This window comes from Molothrus ater, chromosome 1, assembly GCF_012460135.2.
Source record: "Molothrus ater isolate BHLD 08-10-18 breed brown headed cowbird chromosome 1, BPBGC_Mater_1.1, whole genome shotgun sequence".
NCBI lineage: Eukaryota > Metazoa > Chordata > Aves > Passeriformes > Icteridae > Molothrus > Molothrus ater.
In genome coordinates, this window is record NC_050478.2 from 61,120,259 (window position 1) to 61,141,230 (window position 20,972).

At 39.1% G+C, this 20,972-nt stretch overlaps 1 long non-coding RNA gene across 1 annotated transcript; it reads left to right on the forward strand.

Annotated features, from left to right (window-relative positions):
• The first annotated feature begins 206 nt into the window (after positions 1 to 206).
• On the forward strand, positions 207 to 17,566 carry LOC118698166 (uncharacterized). Its single transcript, XR_004981845.1, has 3 exons — positions 207 to 289; positions 13,709 to 13,828; positions 17,535 to 17,566. It is a non-coding gene; the product is annotated as an uncharacterized LOC118698166 (long non-coding RNA).
• The last annotated feature ends 3,406 nt before the right edge of the window (positions 17,567 to 20,972 follow it).

Below are 20,972 nucleotides of genomic sequence, written 5' to 3' on the forward strand. Positions count from 1 at the left end.
GGGAGGGATAATCCAATGCATAGACTGTTTGGATGGGAGCTCATACCACTGGCCAAATCCTGACGGCTCAAACTATGCCAGTAACCACTGGCAACTGCAACAGTGTCAGCTCAGCCTGTTCCAGCTGTAAGACTGTGTAACTCACCTTTCATTAGGGCTTGAATGACTCATAAATCACGTGCCAGAATCCTAAAGCCTGCTTCATCCTTCTCTCAACTAAGATTTCCTCTGTGACCTTTGACAAGATATTTCATTTTAGCCCTACCACAGATCCTCATCTACAAAAATGGTAAGCATAATTCTATTTTTTAAGTTCTGTGAAGGGCATACCCAAGACAGAGCAAAGCACTCAGAAGTCACCATGCTACCATCTGGACAAATCAGGCAGGAAAAGCAGCTAAGCACAAGGCAACTAAACAAGGTAAATAAACGTTTTGTTGCACTGTAAATTTTAATTGTTCATGAAGGCAGATGTACTATGAATTAAAAAAAAGAAGAAAAAAAGAAAAAAAAAAGAGGGACAACCTAGTAGGAATTTAAAAATTTTATATCATTTGTGAGTTTACCTTAGACCAAACTCATAGGGGCTGAAAGACAGGCGCACACATTCACACACATACATGCATTTATTTGCACGTTCAGCTTCAGGTGCACGTGCAAAGCTCATTTTTCTATGCAGGTGAAAACTTTTTCCAGTGGTGAGGCTTGCAAGTCAGGAAATTTTGCACATTTCACAAGGGTGGAAAAAAGTTTGATTTCATGCTAAATGTTTCATAAAACAAAGACCAGATGTTTGTCTTAGCTCCTGTTTTTACTCTGCTTACTTTCCCAGCTGGAGTTATTAATTATACCTTTTATTCTCCTACTGCAGCTCTTAACTCCAAAAGATTAAATGGCTTGATTAGCACTGTTTAGCTTTTCCTAGGTGGTTTATTGAATGTCACATTTAACATTCTGGCACCTCACAGATGAAACTAAATTCTTGCAGCCTTGAAGAAATATGACTTTTTTTTTTACCAGACATCAAGAGAAGGGCATTTGTTACATATTTATGAACACATCACATTGGACATTTCTATTTATTCTTTAACACGCTCTCACAAACACACAGCCTGTCCTAGGCAGTATATTATTTATAAATGTTGACAGTACTTTTGGAAAAGCCTCTTGGAAAAATTTTCATAAAATAGTGACTGGGAGGCTTACAGAGATTTGTAGAAACCTTGGAGTCAACAAAATATCCTGACATGATTTTTCTAACCGTTCTACCTGCCGAAAGCCTATAGAAAAGAACATAATTAAACAATTCTTTAGCAGATAACGAACATTCAATTTTTCATCCTAGTGCAGCTTATATAGCTGTACCTGTGCTCCTGAGAAAGAATCAATAATTCACCATGAGACACCTTTGATGCTGCTCCATTAGTGGCTGGTTAAGATAGTGCCAAGGTTTCTTCTTTCAAGTTGCCTAAGACCCAAATCCTAAAGCTCTCTACTCAACTGAACCTTGAGCCAGCCATCAGATGATGGCCATCCCAATGTTTGCATTGGACTAGTATCTAAAGCCAGAAGGCTGGTGTGGGATTGCTGTGAAATAAAAAGCTGCCTTTTTATTTCACAGGCTGTGAGTTAAAGTGCTTGCAAACAGCTTTCTCTCTTCTCCCTACCACCCTTAAAGTCTAGGATTAACATGGGTAGCTGCCTAGCTAGCTGAAAGTGCTTTCTAAAAACATCATTTTGATCAATTGAACCCATGTTCTTCAACATCTTTTCAGATTCTAACATTTTAAGTACTTTTTAGAAAATGTTCTAACATTTATTTTCATGTGTTTTCTACTTCCAAGAAAACACAACAATGATCGATCAGCTACTTACTCTGAAGAGAGAATAGACTTTGTAGACTCTGACTGTTAATAGCAGAATACAGTAAGAAGTAAAGGCTTAACAGAGATTTCAGCCCATGGCTGGACACAGGTCCTGCATAACCATTGAAAGCTGTTCCTGTGCAAATGGAGTCAATGCCAGTTCACTTTGGCCAATTTTTATAATAATTTCTTTGAACTCTGAGGCACCTGATCTTAAAAAGCAGACCTTTTATTTCTTCTAATTTGCATTCGCATCCACATATAAGTGCCCACAGAGGTGGGGCTATATCTGCATCACAACAGAGCACAGGGGTGAGGGCACTGCATGGAGCTTGCCGGCTGGAGGAGCTCAAACTGCAAAGCTGAAAGCAGCCAGGTCACACTGAGTAAACGAGACAGAGACCCCCTTTCATTCTTTGCACCATATGCCAAGCATCCTGCACGCTGGGCACAGGGCAATAGCAGCACACCATGTTTATATGCATGTGCCAAGAGCTGTGGCCATTGCCACAAGTGCAGAAGCAATTAGGACTTAGAAAAATTTCTAAACCTGCAATGATTTTTGTTAGCCACAGATTACCCCCTCACCCCACTCCCCTGGTGTGGTCTCCCACTCTGCTTGGTTTCCCATTCCATTTACTTCCATAGTGACCCCCCAAGCCCAAACAAACAAAACCAGATGTGAGACTAAAATGCTATTTTGTGTCACTGCAGCAGCCCTTTGTTTTGCCTCGTTTGTTTAGCTCTAGTTTGTAAGAACTTTGGGGCAGAGGCTCTCAATTGCTCTTTGTTTACATCTCATCTGCAAAAGGGCCTCCTCCTTCTTTACTGGCTCTTGTACTCTACCACAATAAAGATGACTATTAATAATATGACTTTCAGCTAGCTGGAATGTATTCAGCAATTTAGGGCATTGACATTGGAGAAATCCTTATGAATGCCTGAGATCATATAACCCTTCGATTTGTTTTCAGGCCTATCTCCAAACTGTGGTTAAGTAGCTATCATTTCTAACATTTGCATTCCTCTTACCCCATAGTGTGTGAGGGGGATGGTACTATCATAATTATACCACATTCTTCTGGGTTCCATAACGAGCTATTATTTTGCTAATGGAATATTCAAGCAGTCTGCAGTAATTTATCAAATAGTCCCAAGTCCCATTTTCTCTGTGTGAATCTTTTTGTTCACAGGTAAATTGATGTGTGGGGGGTTATCAAGGCTTTTTTGTAATTCAAATTAAGCATTCCACCCCCCTCTCGGAAAAAAAGATCGTTAGACACAAAATGTTTTTTTTTTTTAATGATGTTTAGAATTAGAATTGTGCAGGCTTCCTGTGAGTGGCAATTTCTGCATTTTAATTCATTCTTACAGTGTTTTTGCATTTTAACGTCTAATTTTGAAAATTTGCCTAAACTAAAAAGGAGCAAAATGTAATTCCATTTCTCCTTACAACTATTGTCTGCTCCACTGTCAGATTAAACTGCCAACAGTGTAGAGTGCAATTGAATTGGAGATGAGAGGGGGAAAAAAGCACCACCCTCTCAGTTTATTTTACTTTCAGTAAAGAAAAGCCAAAAGCCAAAACCTGGACATATACTTAGACCACACCGAAAACACACACACACACGCGCACACACACACACACACTCTCTCTCTCTCTCTCTCACACATCTCTTCAACTGTGTATTTCTCTGTGTAAGGGGAAGAGGGAAGGGGTGTGCACACATGCAGACTCCAGCATGCACACATGTGTGGAGGGTAGAAGGGGAACGGGTCCCCAATAAAAGAAGAGTATGTGCAAATGATTTCTATGAATGACAAGATTTCTTGTCTTCTCAAAAACTGTCTCTGCCACAGTCCCTCACTCATCTCCTAACTACATCTGGGAAATTAATGGCTGGCAATGTCAAGTGAAGAGTTTTGGCACAGAATGACGGAGTGGCTGAGGTGAGAAGGGACCTCTGGAAACTGTCTAGTCCAAGCCCCTGCTTTGATCAGGATCACAGATGACACAAAACTAGAAGTGGTTGGTACACCTGATGATTGTCAGCAAGAGCAGGTAGCTCAGGATTTTGTCTGGCTTTGAATATTCTCATGGATGAAGACTGCACAATCTTTCTGAGCAAACATTTGAACATCCTTGCTGTTAAAAAATAAGTGTGCTTTTTTAACATTTAAATGGAAAATTTTTACATCAGTTTATGCCAATTGCCCCTTTCCCTGCCACTGTGCATCACCATGAAAATTCATCCCTATCAGGTGTTTACACACAAAGATCTCCCAGAGCCTTCCCACATTTGGGCTGAACAGTCCCAGTTGTCTCAGCCTCTCCTCCTATGTCAGATGCTCCAAACCCTTAATCATCTTTGTGGAATTTTGCTGGACCTTTGCACAAGGGAGCCCAGATCTGGACCCAGCACTCCAGTCACATTTCATCAGCTCAAACTAGAGGGAAAGGGTCACCTCACTCGATGTGCTGACAGTGTTCTTCCCAATGCACTGCAGGACACTGTCGGCTTTCTTTGCTTCAGGAGCCATTGCCAAGTGATGTCAACTTGGGACCTTCCAAAAGCTCCAGGGCCTTTTTTGCCAGGCTATTTTGCAATAGTTTGGCCCCAGCCTGGTGTGGTGCATGGGTAGGACTGGACATTTCCCTTTCTTGAACTCCAGGAGGTTCTGGTCACTTATTTCTCTAGCCTGTTTCTGTCCCTGTGGACGGCACCAGGCATATCAGCCACTTCTTCCATCTTTTGTCATCTGCAATCTTGCTGAAAGCATGCTGTGTCTTATCAAGCAGGTGATTAATGAAGATATGAAATACTAGCTGCTGGACTGATTTCTGTGATACAAATAGTGACTAGGCTCTAGCTGTCACTGATCACAAAACACTGAGTCCATCAATTCAACCAATTTTTACCCTACCTCAGTGTCCATATCCTTCATTTTCCTCACATCATAATCCATTCATTTCCTTCATTCTCTGTGAAGATGCAAGGGGAAGGATTATGGAGTGCTACAGAGGAAATGACATTTAAAAAATCATATGGAGAGGCTATTGCCTTCATCTACCCCTATAAATGTTCTGTACATCCCATCTTCTTAGATCCAGTTTTCACCACAAATTTAGTTGGCATTGCATGGCTTTTCTAGAGATTTGCTTCTATAAAGTACATTACCAGGAGAGTTCTTGCCTTTTTCAACCCATGTTTTCCTTTGCATATGCTGCCATGAGTTTGAGTACCATTTAGGGTGTCTGAATACAAGAACCTGTTTATTCCCTCTCTTATAGAAACAGCTCCCCCTCATTTGTTGTGGAGTCAAAGCAGAACCAGCTAATAAGCAGTTTTGAGATCAGTCCATGAGGCATGAAAGCAGAAAATCTACCAACCATAAGGTTTTTCATCCTTGACTCATTAGTTTGGGTCAAGATTTTATTCTATAGGCAACCATTCCTCCAGTAAAGGCTTGTATTAAAACTCAGGGGTTACTGGGGGAAAAGAGAGAGGTACAGTTTTGTTTGTGACTAGCTGGTCTTTTCTAATGAAAAGCATTCTGTCACAAAGAATTTCTGATTTTTCCCAGTAGTTTATCTTTCTGTAGCCTTAGTTCAGGTGATACTGAGCCAAGTATCATCTGAATGTGCTGATCTGGTATAGTTATGTTTACTCAATACACTGATAATTTCTGAAGTGCTCTGCTTATTGAAATACATAAAAATCAGAATAATGAAAGGGCTTGAACTTCATCAGCTATCTCACCAGCCTTCAGTTCATGCCTTCACCATAAACTGGTTTCCTCCCTTACCTGCTGGAGTGCAGGTGCACACGAGGTAGCATGAGCTCCTCCCAGCAATGCACAGTGCTGACTTCTAGTCTTCCACTCCAAGAACTCACATCAAATCCTGCAAACCTCAGATGTATGCATACCTGCTGTAAAGCCTGTCATGGGAGGGGCATTATAGATGGGGTATTGTGACAGCAGAGTATGAAAACAAATGAGTCAGGTAGTCATTTTACCAAATGACACAAACAGTACTGGCAGAGACAGCTGGGGAGGTGGGCAGGAATTTGCAGCTGTGCTAGGAATTCCTACCAGAAGAAGTGTAGCCAACATATAATGTGGAAATTTTAACCCTGAAGTAATGTTCTGCTATAAACAGCAAATCTCTTGCTACTTTCTGCATGCAGGCATTTTTTTAATTTCCATTTTAGAACATATGTCAGATCTTTCTCTATTGTAACACATTCCCTTTGAACCACATCAGCCCCATTTATAAATACGTCATCTGAAGTGGTGAAGTGCCTGGAGATGCTCTATTGCCACATTCACTGGACATAAATATTCTGAAGCTGAGCGTCACTAGCCACATTACTAGTTGAAGAAAGTTGTGCAATATGAACATTTGGCTGGTAAATAAGTAAAGCATAAATGTCTTAGAATGTTGCCTGCTGCCCATAGCAGTTTAGGGTAAATGTAAGCACTCTGCGTTTCCAGTAGATTTGTGTCATTATAATTAAACCAGATTTCACTCATTTGCTTAGCTCATCTTCTACAGTGAAGGTTGCCATCAGCAAAAACCTGTAGTCTTTGCCTAAGGCAAAGATTTGTAAAGGTAGTTGAAGGTTATCCTCTGGATTAGTATTTGCTTCTTTGAAAGTGTGAGGTTTGGTATGTGTTTTGCTGGAGAACTGAGGTAAAGCAATGAAAAACAGTTAAAGGTCTATAATACACATTTTGAAACTATAAAAAGACAGAAGTATTCTTTGTGCACCACAGTAACACTTTTATGAATACAGTATCTTGCCACTGTTTTTAAAAGCTACACAAGCCATTATTTACACTATACAGTAAAAAGCTTTGTTTCAGTTATGATTCCTGCGGATGAAGACAGAGTTACAGTACATATTTCACTGGCAAAGATCAGTTGGTCAAAGGTTTCTTGACTTCATATCAACAAAACAAAACCATACCAAAAAAAAGTTCATAAGAAGATATGCTATTAAAAGCATGCTTTGGCTAACACAGCTAAATATACTCAGGGGAGTGCTGGGGAAGTCTGAATAAGTCTTGGTAGTGCTGCAACTTTGCCTATGTAAAAGCTGCAATCATGAAGGCATTTGCCATTGTAACATACTGGCAAACTGTTCAGGCTTAGTACAGGTTTGTCCTGAAATGGAACTAAACACCAGTGCAGCTTAGCAAGACAGGAAGATATTAGACACATACAGGAGACATTTGGTGATTCATGGGTGCACATAATCTGCCACAGCACTTAGCAGGGACAATCTGTGCAACATGGAAAACTATGCAAATTCATTTTGCAACAGGCTGATGAACAAGAGAGAAGAGAGCAACAGTTGCCACACTACCAAGTAAAACTGAAGCAGAGCAGCCTGCCTAGGCTGAGCTGAGTGTCCCAGTGCCATCCATGTGAGCCAGTCCAGCATTTATTCATAGTGTAACAAAATGGAACAAGGGTTCTGGGGGAGGGAGGTAAGGGAAGAAGATAACTGCATTAGCAATGCAGTTCTCTCTATGATCCTAATTTATAGTACTGCAAGAGGCAAGCAGAGCACATTATGTGTACTCTCATGATGCTGCTGTTCCATCTGACTAGGATCCTGCTTTCCAGCTTATTAGATCAGTTCACATTGTCCAGAGAGGAATCCTACCAACTGTGCTTTATTCTTAAGCTGCCAATAGGCCCATGTGCACACACTGAGGATGACTGGCCCAACATTTAAAGGAACTGTTTCTCTGAAAACAGGACTACAGTTCTTGCTTTGCCACTGAATCATGATCTCACTCATTACCTGGGCATGGGTGAACAATGGGGGAATAAAATTTCTCCCCCTCTACCAAGGCAAGGAAAGGAAGAGTAAAAGTTGTCAGCTGCTCATACATACAGATAGGTCAAACTGTTAAAGACACACTGCCAGCTTAGTGTGCAATCAATCATATTTCAGCCATTGAAATTTGGGGCCAGACTCAATACTGTGCACTTCTGCCATGGTTGACACAATGTCATTTTGATCTCACTTGTCTCATTCTGCCACAGAATGTATTATCATTGCTTTTACTATAACAACACTTTTTCTGAGGCAAATAAAGTTCTGCTTCCCAGAAGTATGTCATACACAAAATGAAATATATCTCACAGGAGAACTGGATGCTCAGCTGAAATGCTGCCTTTTCACCAGACATTTTTCTGCAATTACATGTCCAAAACAGTTTTCCAAAATAACAACACCTTCACTTTCCTCTTCTATGGAATTAGAAGCCTTCCTGCCTTTTTTCCCCAAGACTTTTCTTTAGTTCAGCATATTAGTTCAGGATTTACTCTTTCTGTCTTCCATGTTGATATAAAGTAATTTCATTAGTTCATGTGGAAAAGAACACTAAAACTGCTTGTTCTGCTTATAATGCTGTTTAATCGCACAACTTTTGAGGATCCACTTCATCTTTTCAAACCAATCTGTGGTAAAATATGATTAGCCTTTCTTTTCTGAGGACCAAAATGAACAGAGGCCCTAAAAACGGAAAACAAAGTGCATTTTATAATAATTTAGAAGTCTTTATGATTAAAAGACCATACACTGATACATTTGCTAATTTTTGGTCTGCCTCATTGTTCATGAACAAACACACTCAGCTACCACGACTAGCAGAGGAATCAAAAAGGGAGGCAAATCCCTCTGATGAGAGGCATATCATTTTATCATTTTATCATATCCAGTCTTTTATGGGGTGCAGGATCCTGCAACACTCAGAGGCTGTGTCCATGGCTGACTCATGCAGAAAACAGGAGCTTTCCCATTTCTTGTGAAAGATGTTGGGCCAGGATGAGAATCTTCCCTAAACCCCACCCAGTTTAAACTAACACTGCCCTGCTGTCATCTCTTACTGTTGTCGTGGTCTGGTTAATGCAAAACTCAACTGAAAACACATGATATTGAGTAGGATTTAAACATATGCATGTAAACACAGTAACCACAGTTCACATGGAGGTCTTTCACAAGGTTACTGTCCCCTCAGCAATATTGTAGGACAGTGGAATTTATAGCTGGTCCAAGCACAAAAGTTCACATTGCTGTTTTACATTTGACATCTTAGTAAGCTCAGAAAAGGAAAAACTTACAGCTTACCCTTGTTCCTGACAAAGAGCTTACACGAGCCCCACCACTGCAGCTGTTTCTACTGAGAGGACTTAATTTTGCTGAAAATCCTTTCCAGCCCCCTTGCCTTCAAAATCAATATGTGGTAGTTAGTTATTTCATGAAGTGCTCCTCGTGCTCTGTACACAGCTTGTCTTTGAGGACAACCTTTAGATATACCTGCTGCCTGCAGTGCTGGTAGTAAAAGGACACCTGGTACTTTGTAATGGGGGATATGCCATGTGAAATCTTTATAAATATATATTACAATTGCTCCTGTTACTAAGGAAAGAAAATGGTCTTTTAGTCCGTAGTGAGATATATTTTCTCTCTACCATCCTTCACTTCCAGGCTGACCTTTTGCCCAGAGATGAACGTGAAGACAACCTTAAGTGACAATGAGACAAATTTCATTTTGTAGTAACTGCTTCTTCAATTATTTTTCTCCTCTCTATTTCTTCTGGCTGACCCAGACCAGGCTGTTACTCTGACAGGGGGCCCTAACCTCCAGATTAAAATATGCAAATTATTGTCTTTCCTTCCACTTAGTCCGGTGTCAGATACATTGAAACTATAAGAAAATCTTTGATTTGGTTTTACATAAGATGAACACAGTTAGTTATTTTTGTCATCTTATTTAATTAAGTAAACCCAGTTTAACATGATGTAGTCAAAGTTCAGGTGCAATATAGATCACAGGGAGCTTTATGTTCTCTGAGGGAGATGCTGCCAAAAAAAAAAAAAATCAAAACACTTCTGAAAATTTCTGACACCCCCTACTTTCTACCTTACTTCGCTCACCTTCAAATTAGTATTAAATAATTTATACTAAAACAATGGAATGAAAAGCAGATGCAACTCATCAGCTTTTGGACTTCCTACAGATAATTCATACTGAAGTCTTTAGATTGATATTAATGATAATTGGCTTAAAATTTTCCAAATAAATTATTTCCAAAATACATGGATATACTCCAGTTTTCAGCCACTGTACAGCTAAATTTGGCTGATATTTTTAAATGACAGAATTAGATTACACAAAGAATGGCTCTATGCAAGGATTTTCCTTTCTAATTCCTCTTGAGTTTTAACTAATTCTAAAAAACCTTTTTGTTAGTATAATCATAAATACAGAAAATAGATATCTCTAAGTACACAGAGATGTAAATATACAGAGTTTTGAAGGAGAATTTTAGGTGGTCAAAACGAACTCCATATTTTTTGAGGAAGTTTGGAAACACGTAGCTGGGGGGGAAACAAAAAGGACTATTTCCATAAGCGTGAATCGCTTTCTGCCCCAGGTACTGTTACAGTATAACATAATAGCTGAAAATCTGGAATTTCATAAAGGCAGTCCTACATAATTGATATAATTTTATCAACATGTGACATGGATGGTGCACTGATTGAAACAAAATGCATGTGTTAGTAGGGACCTGAGGAAGAGAAAATATAGGTTGCTAGAAATCATGGTAATCTTCTCAATCTTCCCCAAATACCTGGGGAACCATAACCACATCACCTGGGCCATGCTGCATTTTAAAAAAAGGCCTGTTACACCCTGGCAGGCCCTAGCTAATATAATTGTTTTATTAAATATATGAGTATCTTCATAGGATTTCCTCATATTTCATTTCACCCACTTGTACATCTACAAACCAAGAAGTTTCTGAAATTTTGTAATGTTGTAATTTTGGCAAGATTTCCTTAAAAGTCTCTAACTTTGTCTTAACACATTATAAAGACCATTTCAAGCAGCCAGGCTATGGTAAGAAATAGTTTCTCCTGAAAGCTGTCATGGTACCACTAGTTCTTCTGTGATGTGGGCTTGCACTGACAGTCTCCTAAGCAATGATAAATAAAATTACTTCAATGAAAAATTTTCAGCTCCTTTAGTTAGACTCTGAGTATGCCCATTGTATGACCTTTTTCACTCAATTATTAACGTGCAGCAGAAGGTTAAATAATTGCTTAGACCACAAGTTTTAGTTACTTTCAATTGTATAACACAAATTCATAGAAGCATAGCAAGCTTATCTTGGAAAAGACCTTTAAGATCATCAAGCCCAGCCATTAACCCAGCACTGTCTAACATTAAATCACTTACCTCAGTGCCACATCCACACATCTTTAAAATACCTCCAGGGATGGTCACTCAATCACTTCCCTAGGCAGCCTGTTCCAATGCTTGACAACCCTGCTGGTGAAGAGATCTTTTCTAAAATCTAAACCTTTCCTGGCACAACTTGTGGCTATTCCCTCTTGTCCTCTTACCTGTTTCTAGGCAGAAGAGCCTGACCCCCACTTGGCTACACCCTCCTTTCATGCAATAGAGAATGATAAGATTCCCCTGAGCCTCCCTTTTTCCAGACTAAACATCTCCAGCTCCCTCAGCTACTCCTCACAGGACTTGTGCTCCAGACCCTCCTCCAGCTCCACTGCCCTTCTCTGGACACACTCCAGCACCTCAATGTCCTTCTTCAAGTGAGAGACCCAGAACTGGATTTGAGATGTGGCCTCACCAGTGCCAAGTACAGGGAGAGAATCACTGCCCTGGTCCTGCTGGCCATACTATTGCTGATACAGGCCAGGGTGCCATTTGCTTTCTTGGCCACCTTGACACTGCTGGCTCAGGTTGAGCAACCTCCAACCAGCATCCCCAGGTCCTTTTCTGCTGGGCAGCTTTCCAGCCACTCTTTCCCAGCCTGTGGCAATGCATGGGGCTGTTGTGACCCAAGTGCAGCACAGAGAACTTGGCCTTGTTGAATGTCATCCTATTTGCCTTTGTCCATTGGTCCAGTCTATCCAGATCCTTCCGTTTCCATAGTTTGTAAATCCATCTTGTGCACCTTGAGCAGCCCACTATGGATCACATTGGTACTGGAGTAAAGAGCAGCCCACTATGGATCACATTGGTACTGGAGTCATTCACCTCAGCTACTCAATTGTCTAACAAAAAAAGAGGTCCCTGTGATTTCAGTGAGTTTGCTGATGATTAAGTTACAGCTCAGTAATTACACCTCTAGCAAAGGATTCAGGTTTCCTGACAGACTCACTGTGCAACCATAACCACATCACATAAGCAAAACTTACATTTTACTACATTACTACATACACAAAATTTACATTTGTCAAAAAAAACCCAGCAGAAACCAAATCTGGTACTTAAGCACAAATAAGCTTTCCCTTGGAAAAGCATCTGAACTCTTTAGAGGCTGCAGGCTTTTGCACTGTAGCCACCAAAGTAAATCACATCACTTTGTGTGTGCCCACAGGCCAATCTAACCAAGCTGCAAATCTCACAATCCATCTCCTCCCCATGCCTGAGATTTGCAAATTAGTCTCATGACACGTCTTTATGTACAGGCCATGTGTTTATGTACGAACAAGCATTTTAATTTGTAATTCTTGTTTTTGTCAAGGAGGTAAAACTAACTGCCCTGTCATTGTTAAAGCTAAAAAATAAGTCAGGAGTTCATATTCACAGAAACAATTCGAGTAATTCAGTCCAAAAATTTGATTCAATCATAAAATCCCAGCTTTATCAATACATAGGTCTTTGCCTCACCTACAAGAAAATGTCTAAAAGTGAAAAAAACAAACACATCTATCCTCAGAGTTTCTTTCTGGCTTAAGCAGCTTCTCCCTTCTTCCATCTCCAGATGTAAAATGTACTCACTCTTCCCTATACAAAGAATCTCAGTGTCTGAATTGACATATTTCTTTGTGAACAGGTTATCCTAAGTCTTTAACCACTTTGGATGTTGGTCTCTCAAACACTCCAGCATGCCCACAAGCTACATCCATACATGTAACAAATAACTTCAATTTCATGCTGCAAAACTTTTCAGCAACTGGAAACAGCAAAGCTCTCCCAGCTTTTCCAGAATCTTTGAATAGAAAAAAATTACACACCAAAATAACAATGTTGTCATGACCCCTGTGGTGTCCAAAAGAGAGAAGAAAATGCTGTATAACTGCAGTAAGCTCTTCCCAAACAGTGTGCACACAACCCACTCCATGCCACCTGGCTCTGGTTTTTATTGAGGAGCTTGGCCACAATCTCAGTGATCTTTCCTGTTCTCCTTCCCTTCAATCCTTGCTCTCTCCCCCATGATCATCAGGGGATCTGGCATTCCTTCTGTGAGTGATTCCTGTCAGAGAACAGCAGCTCTTTCTACAGCATGGGAAGCTTCTCAGCTGAACCAGTCCAGGACCTAGAAATTTAAGGTATCTTAGCATTTAGTCAATATATTATAAGGATTATTCATTAAATCCTTGAAGGATTACAGCCACACTGGTAAGGTAAAGAAAAAAGATTTAGGATCCTGTTACCAATCCCTCAGCTTGCTAGTTCATACAAATAATACTTCCTGGGATTTCTTATTAACTGCATTCTATTTAAAACCCTTTCCTGAAGTCTGGAAAACCAATTTTAGAAAAAAAAATTAATTTAAACTTGGTTACAGTTTACTTGCTAGATTGATCTTGCAAACTTTTAATGGGTATATTAATTAGACATCATTAATATCTCCAATACCAGACATGAATTTCTGTTGTCTCTTAAACCAAATATGATTAACTTCACTCATCCTCCAGGGCATAATTTTGCAAAAACTAGCAAGCACAAGTGTATCAACTGTTATAGTATTAAAAGTGTCATTTTGTTTATGATTTCATGTGCAGGTCTAGACCAGCCTAAAAAGAACCTCATGCATTTTGCACCAATATCCTTGTGGGATTGAAGACACAAATGGGCAATGGTTTAAAATACCACATTTTCATCCACAATTCATATATTCTAAGGTAAGTTATCTGAAAGAGAATTGTATCACATCAAGTGGACCCTTCTTAAATATAACAGTGCACCTTCAAATACTGCAAAAGTCCTACTGATGGTGCTGAAATCTTTTTTACAAAGGTGTATGAAGAACAACATCCTTTTTGTGCAGAGAGCAATTTTTAAAAATGCAATTAGATGTTTCCTTTCCTTCCTAAAATTTCAGTCATTTAATTAGTCTTTATACTTAAAATACCATCAAGAGCCTGAAAAACAGAAAACTATGCTGTTCCAGCCTTTTTGGCAGGTTGTTGCTTCGCTGCTCCATTGAATCTCTCTTGCAATTACTGCAGCAGCTGGCAGAGCAAGTATGTGTGGTGCCCAGCAGGAAAGCCCTCAAGCAAGCCAGCGTTTCTCCCAGGCACCCAGCAGGTACCCCACTGCACTTATCTCAGCAATACCCATCTCTCACTCTCTACAGATGCTGCCAAAGAGCCTCAGCACCCCTGAGCTGCTCTTGGTATTCTTGTTGTCAGCTAGTAGAGGTTGTCCACAATCTAGCTCAGGTTCTGTGCACTTTTTCCAAAGACTTCCATTACAAGCACGGTGTAATCGCAGATTCTGGTTGATTAGGGTTTTTTTGTCATAACATTAGACATTCTGTCCCCAGTTCCTCTTTCACTTGTCCTTACAGAGTCACTTTACTTTTGAGGAAGTACTTTATAGAAAGTAGGTCAGCAAACTAAACATCCCCAGTGCATGAGGCTGTTGTGGAGGCTGGTACTCATTTGAGGGATGGTAAGTGACCTGTTGTTACTCCTGTCAGTGCATTCCCCATAATACAGAGGGTGCTTTCTCTTTCACACATAGAGATTATTCTGTTCATGGCACTGCATTAAACCCCATGTAATCAGAATTAGACCTAAATATTCAGGCCCATCTGAGAGAGTAGCCACAACCCCATGCATCTTCTCAATTGTTTACACTCCTGTCTGCTCCTTCCATCTGACCTAGTAGTCCCCAGTGCTCAATCAAATAAAGGTGAACACAACAAAGCATTCACTACTCCCCATCTGCACAGGACAGATGATGAATCAAACTTCTGTCACACAACCACTCCCAAAGGGAGAAGTCACAGAGTGATCAATTGGTGCTTCATCAAATGGACCTCTTGTCCTCCCAGCTCCAACTCCTTTCAATTGTTTTCCATTAAATATCTGAGACAAAGAACTGTTGACCTCAACTTTTAAACTTCAACTTTCAGTATCGATCAACAGTAAATAATGGATAGGTCTTTGACAATATATTTCCATGCTATATCAATTTTTCTTCAGCTGGTGCACCAAGTCACAAGGATGCAACTCTGTCCCCAGAGACCACAAAGGTATTTGAAGTTCCTGTAAGCTGAGAGTAATCCAGAACTTTATAGATATAAATCATCTTCTGATTGGTAGGGACATCAGACAGTTGCCAGACAACGTCTGGGACTATTTATATAATTTTAGGCAAGCCACTGCACAGCTCTCAAGCTTTCAGAGAATTAATTCAGGATAATATCATCAGCTTACAGCTGAGAAAGAAAACACTCTATTTTTTGAGTGTGTTATGATTTCCCAGTATACTAGGAAATCAGTGGGCAAGAAACTAAAGCTAATTTTGGATGAGGCAACATGCAAAGCAAATGCCAATATAAAATAAGTTAGTGAATAACAAGTGCAACTATTTAAATATTTAAGCCTGGGAATCAACTGTGATAAGAATAGGGAGAAAAAGATATCTACATTTTTCTATGTTAAAACTTTTTCTGCTGTAGGTATTTTTTGTATTGCATAGCTTCATCTAGTGACATCCAGCTGTTTTTGTTATTTTAAAAAGAAATAACACATTTTCATAATCAAGTCCCTTCCCTGATGAGCTCAGTAACACAAGAGAGTAGGGGATGCTTCCTTGCCTTTTCTCACTTTGCAGAGCTTCAAGGTTTTAGAAACATGAAAGTTGCTAAAAGTTCTCATTTTCTAGGCAACAAAAAACCAGCCTCTTTGGCAGCTTTCCTTCCTTGCATGAACCTTATTTTCAGCAGGCAGTGTCCATCCAGGCAGAACTCCCTAATTTCTTATGCTAATACTGAACCTCTACAAGCAGACAGCAAGGAGCTTTTCTTGTATCAGTTACATTTTGGGGAAACACAGCCTCATATCATGCACCAGGGTCTCGGGCTTGTTTATATTAGTTTACACCATGGAGGAACTTGGCCTAGTAATTCCAGTGTTGGCTTATCACTGCTAAACTATAGATGGATATATTCTGTTTGGCTGGGTGCCCAGGCAGCTTTCTTTTAAATTCTTAATCCCACTTAAACAACATGTTCTTAATAGAAACAAGTGGTGGTTTCCACCCAGTGACTAAAGTCACTAAATAAAGCACAGCTACCACCAATTACCTTCTCTCCAGTGTGACTCACCAAAATGCTGGGGGCTAAAGGCTATCTGACAGCTCTGTTTCTGCTGCTGTGACTCCTCCTTTTCCCAGTGAGCTCTTCAGCTCTCTCCCTCAGACAGTCTGTAAAAATGCTGTATTCTGCATCACCCTTCTGGTTGCAATGAGCTTAGGCTGGCCTCAACTCACCAAATGTACCCAAATCCATTTAAAACTCTCGAGCATCTTGGTGCCTTCCAGATGTCTTCCCCAAAACTCAGTTTTCCTCTCCACAGACTCATAGAATTGTGGAATCACAGAACAGTTTGTGTTGGAAGAGACCTTAAAGATCACCTAATTCCAATCCTTCTCAACCTGTAGCAGGGACAACTTCCACTAGACCAGGTTGGTTAAAGCCCCATTGCATAGGTCCTTACATTGCTCATATACTTCATGGGTGAGTCTTGTATCTCTTTTTATGGCTACCAAGAGTCCTGTTGTCATGCTAACTTTATCCCCACAGATATACCCATTTTGTCTGCTGTGCTTCCATTAAAAACCATCCCAAATCTGGTGCAACTAAAAATGTTTTGTACTGGGAAAAAAAAAATCAAGTAATACATCAGACAAAGCAGGGAAGGAACACGGAAAAAGTGTAGTCGATAATTATATACATCAAAAAGGCTGAACAATACTTGATGAGAGAAGTCAAACATATGCCTATTATAAAGGAAATACAGTCCTCTTGTCACAAATATACTTCCTTTCAGATTGTTCTTTCACTAATAAAATATATAAATACATAATAGCATTGCTGAGTAATAAAAAACCCCAAACTTCTCTTATCCATATAATTTGTAGGCCATAAAATGGGGGTCCAGGTTTTCCCAATCTATTTTACGACTTCCTAAGGTATTTCAGACATGAAGGAATAGAACACATGTATCAGAAACTTTTATTCCTCACAACACAGCTTATAGCCACATTTGTTACAATACCCTAACTTGCTTAGAACTAAAAATATGTTTGTACACTTGAACAACTTGATGAGTCTTGATCACAGCTGCACTGTTGAATTTTTGTGACTACAGCTAGCAAGTACCCCAACTTTGATTCAGGAGACTCTGATTAGGGACATTACTCTTCAGAAAGAATAACCCGTCTTTAAGCTCATGAATAAGCTCTATTTACTGCCATGCTTAATAGGTTGTGTAAATACACATCCCTGAATGGTTTCTTTAGTCAGGGCCTTGTTTTCTTTAGGGAGGGATCCTGAACCATTCCCATGGATCCACCTTGTTTCTTCTTTTCTCACAGCTATAAATGAGAGGGACATCCAGGTCTTCTGGACAAGCACTGCTGGTGTCACCTGGGACAGACTGCGTGGACACAAGAGAGAATATGGAAGGTTCACTTCACTGGAAAACTGTAATAGCATCGATGTAGGGGTACAGCCCAAACTTTTTCTCTGTCTCCTCATTAAACAGACAGTCAGAAGCTGATCACCAAACCATAGATATGCTGTTAAACTCTGTGCTTTTAACATGGACTCTTCTTCCATGTCCAATGCAGTATCTACTAATTTCCTTCTTTTTTGCAGTAGTTACTGTCTATTCAACATTTCAAGTTGTTTTCTATAAAGCAGTTATTTAGTTATCTATTTACCTCAAAAAACAAAGAAAAAAACCAAAACAAAATAAAAAAAAAATCAGACACACAAAAAATGTTTTCAATAATAGAGTTATTTAGTTATCTATTTACCTGAAAAAAAAACAAACAAAAAAAACCAAAAAACAACACACACACACACACAAAAAAAACAAACTAAAAAAAACACCCAAAAAACAAAAACAACACCCAAAAAAGCTTACAGAGATATGGTTAGCTCCAAAGGTCATATTAAAGTTGGGAAAGAATACAAGGAGACTGAGACTTTTACCAGAATGGAAGGCTGTGTATAGGAAGGCTGCAAATATTTCAGTGGAGTGGATTTTATTTTGCAGTCTATCTGGTTTCACTTATATGATAATTGAAGGGAAATGGTGATAAAAAATAGAGCACTTTCCCATGCTGTGTCTAAATCTTTTTTAATGATTAAATGTCATCATATCTCAAGAGTACCAAAAATACTGGTGAAAGTCATCTTAATTTTTAAAAACAAATATTCATGAGAACTGGTTGTAGCTGGACATAGTTTTGGATTAGAGCAGGTCTGTCACTAGAGTAAGTTTTATTGTGATGTACCCAGGAGAGTTTGTATTAAGTTCTACAGGAAAAAAAAAAAAGACAAAAATATTTTAAATTCTTTTACTAAAAGATTTTAATGTTTCTTTGGCTAAAACCACCCTTCTATGTGTAAGACTAGCCACATCACTTGTTTTTGTCACAAGTGAAAATATCTCTAGGGACATAAACATATCTCCTGAGAACAAAAACCAATATCTGCTCTCACTCCAAGGGCTGTACCTTTCTTTTATAAGTGAAAACAGAGTTAGCCCTTAATAGAAAAAAAAGGCAAAGCAAAAATAATCTGAGAAAAGCAAGCAGATAAGGAAAAGGGAAAAATGGGCCACAGAAAAACTGTCTCATTTGTTCTCCAGTTGACGATGCCAAATCAGGAAGTTTTTCCCATTCCTACTGACTTGACTGTGGTTGAATTAGGAACCCATCCCCACATATTGAAATATTTAATTCCACTCCCATATAATGTACTAGCCAGGTGTCAGGTGTATATATCAATGCACATATTTATACCTCATTTAAATATCTAGCCCTAACCAAAGTAGGCAGCTCTAATTGCTCAATTTCCACGTATTTTACTGTGACGTTTCAATGTTTCTTTTAACTTGGTTCTGAACAATTCTGTTGCCTCAGTTTCCTTGCAAATTGTGACAATTTTTTTGAAATAGCAAATCCTCAATAAAATAATAAAAAAACTGACTTTTATACTACCATTGATCATAACAAAGGGCAAGTCAGCTAAGTAGCAAAAAGATTGGTATTGTCTTATTGCATTTCATTAACTCAAAAACTCAATCATGATTCTTCACAGAAGATTTTCTTCTGTTAGCACATGCATTCAGACACTGTTTTATAAATTTCCACTATGCTTGGATTTCAGAGGTCTCCATTCCCACCAAAGAATTCTCACAAGATTCCTATTATCTCATTTTCCCTTTTTTTTTTTTTGGCCTTGCACTTTGACCCTGGCATTCTCAAAAGGACACTTTGTTTTTTACATTAGGCTTCTACCAGACTGGTTTTCTAAACAATAAAATAGAGTAACTTGCAGTCCATACTTGTCCAGAGTCTGAGAGACAGGCTCCACAAGCCAAATATATACAGTGGGAAAGTATAATTTAGAATGTTCCAGACTAAACATTTTAAAATCAGACAAAATAAATATTTCAAAGCCCTAACCTGAAAACTATTGCTGGAGCTTGATGTTGTTACTGCTGTAGCTCCTTGTTAAAAGATCATGAATTTTTAATTCTTTCAGACATCCTACAGATAGCACAAGCAGTATACACTGGCTCACAAATTATTTGCTGTCCTTCAGCATAACCTCCAATATCCAGTGCTGTACCTTTGAAATTAGGAGATTCCATAGTTTAAAGAAAACCTGCCTTTGCTAGGATCAGTTGTTTACTTTGTTATGTGTGCTATTTTAAACAAGAACTTCTAGCTATTTGAAATTAGAATGCCAGGCTCAGGATAGAAGTAATAAAAAGAATTATTACTTCTGTGCCTTCATCACTCACAGCTCTAACCCACCAAAACCAGAGTACAAGGAGTTAGCTGAAGTAAGAACTTACAGTAGGACAGGTTCACCCTCTACAATAATAGATTGCTGCTTCTTCCAGGTATTGGATTTCCCAAACCTCTAGGCTTCTACCATCTTGGACAGGCCTTCACCAGGCTCAGAAAGAAATATAAATATTATCAAAATATGTATGGCATCTGCTGTATTCATCAGACTTTCTCTCGAGTGGTTTGAGTTTTTTGGTTGTTGGTTTTGGGGTTTTTCAAAGGTTTTTGTTTGCCTTTTTGTTTGTTTTGTATTTTGTTTTGGGTTTGTTTTTGTTTTTTTTTTTGTTTGTTTGTTTGTTTTGAGGGATGGAAGAATGGTAGCTACAGGATTGAACTCAGTAGGGTATTCAGCTCTACAGGACACCTAATAATTTTTCAGTCCTTAATATTCAGCATGAAGATATGACTATGTCCTATGCAGAAATGTTCATTATATTAAACAGGAGAGCATTTAAGATATTTTAGGGCCTGTACTCCAAGAAAATCACCTGCCTAAGCATTAAACCCAGTAGTGCAAGAAATATCAAAGCTGTATTTATTATTCAAAAAATGAAAATTTTTAACCAGAAAAATGAATTTTCATTTTTTAAAAAAGAAAAATAACAAGGTCTTGTGCTCAGGAGCCCAAGAAAGCTCTGATAAAAATATCTTGCAATTACGTTACTGTAGATTTCAGTTTCAGATGATTTCATGTTCCAGCAGGAAGTGTGTCATGGTCTCTGTGTCACATGGAAGTAAACTGAGATGTCACTCAGCTATTTCTAGAGCTTTCAGAAGGATCTAAGGAGTCAAACTTCTCTGACCAATGGGACCACCCTTGTCTGGCACTTTGCTTCCTAAAGTGCTTTATCAACTGTTCTGAAACAAGCGAAACATTAAAATGCACAATGCTCTTGTCAGTGAGGAACAATCATTGCACACTACTATTGCTCTTATTATCCCTTC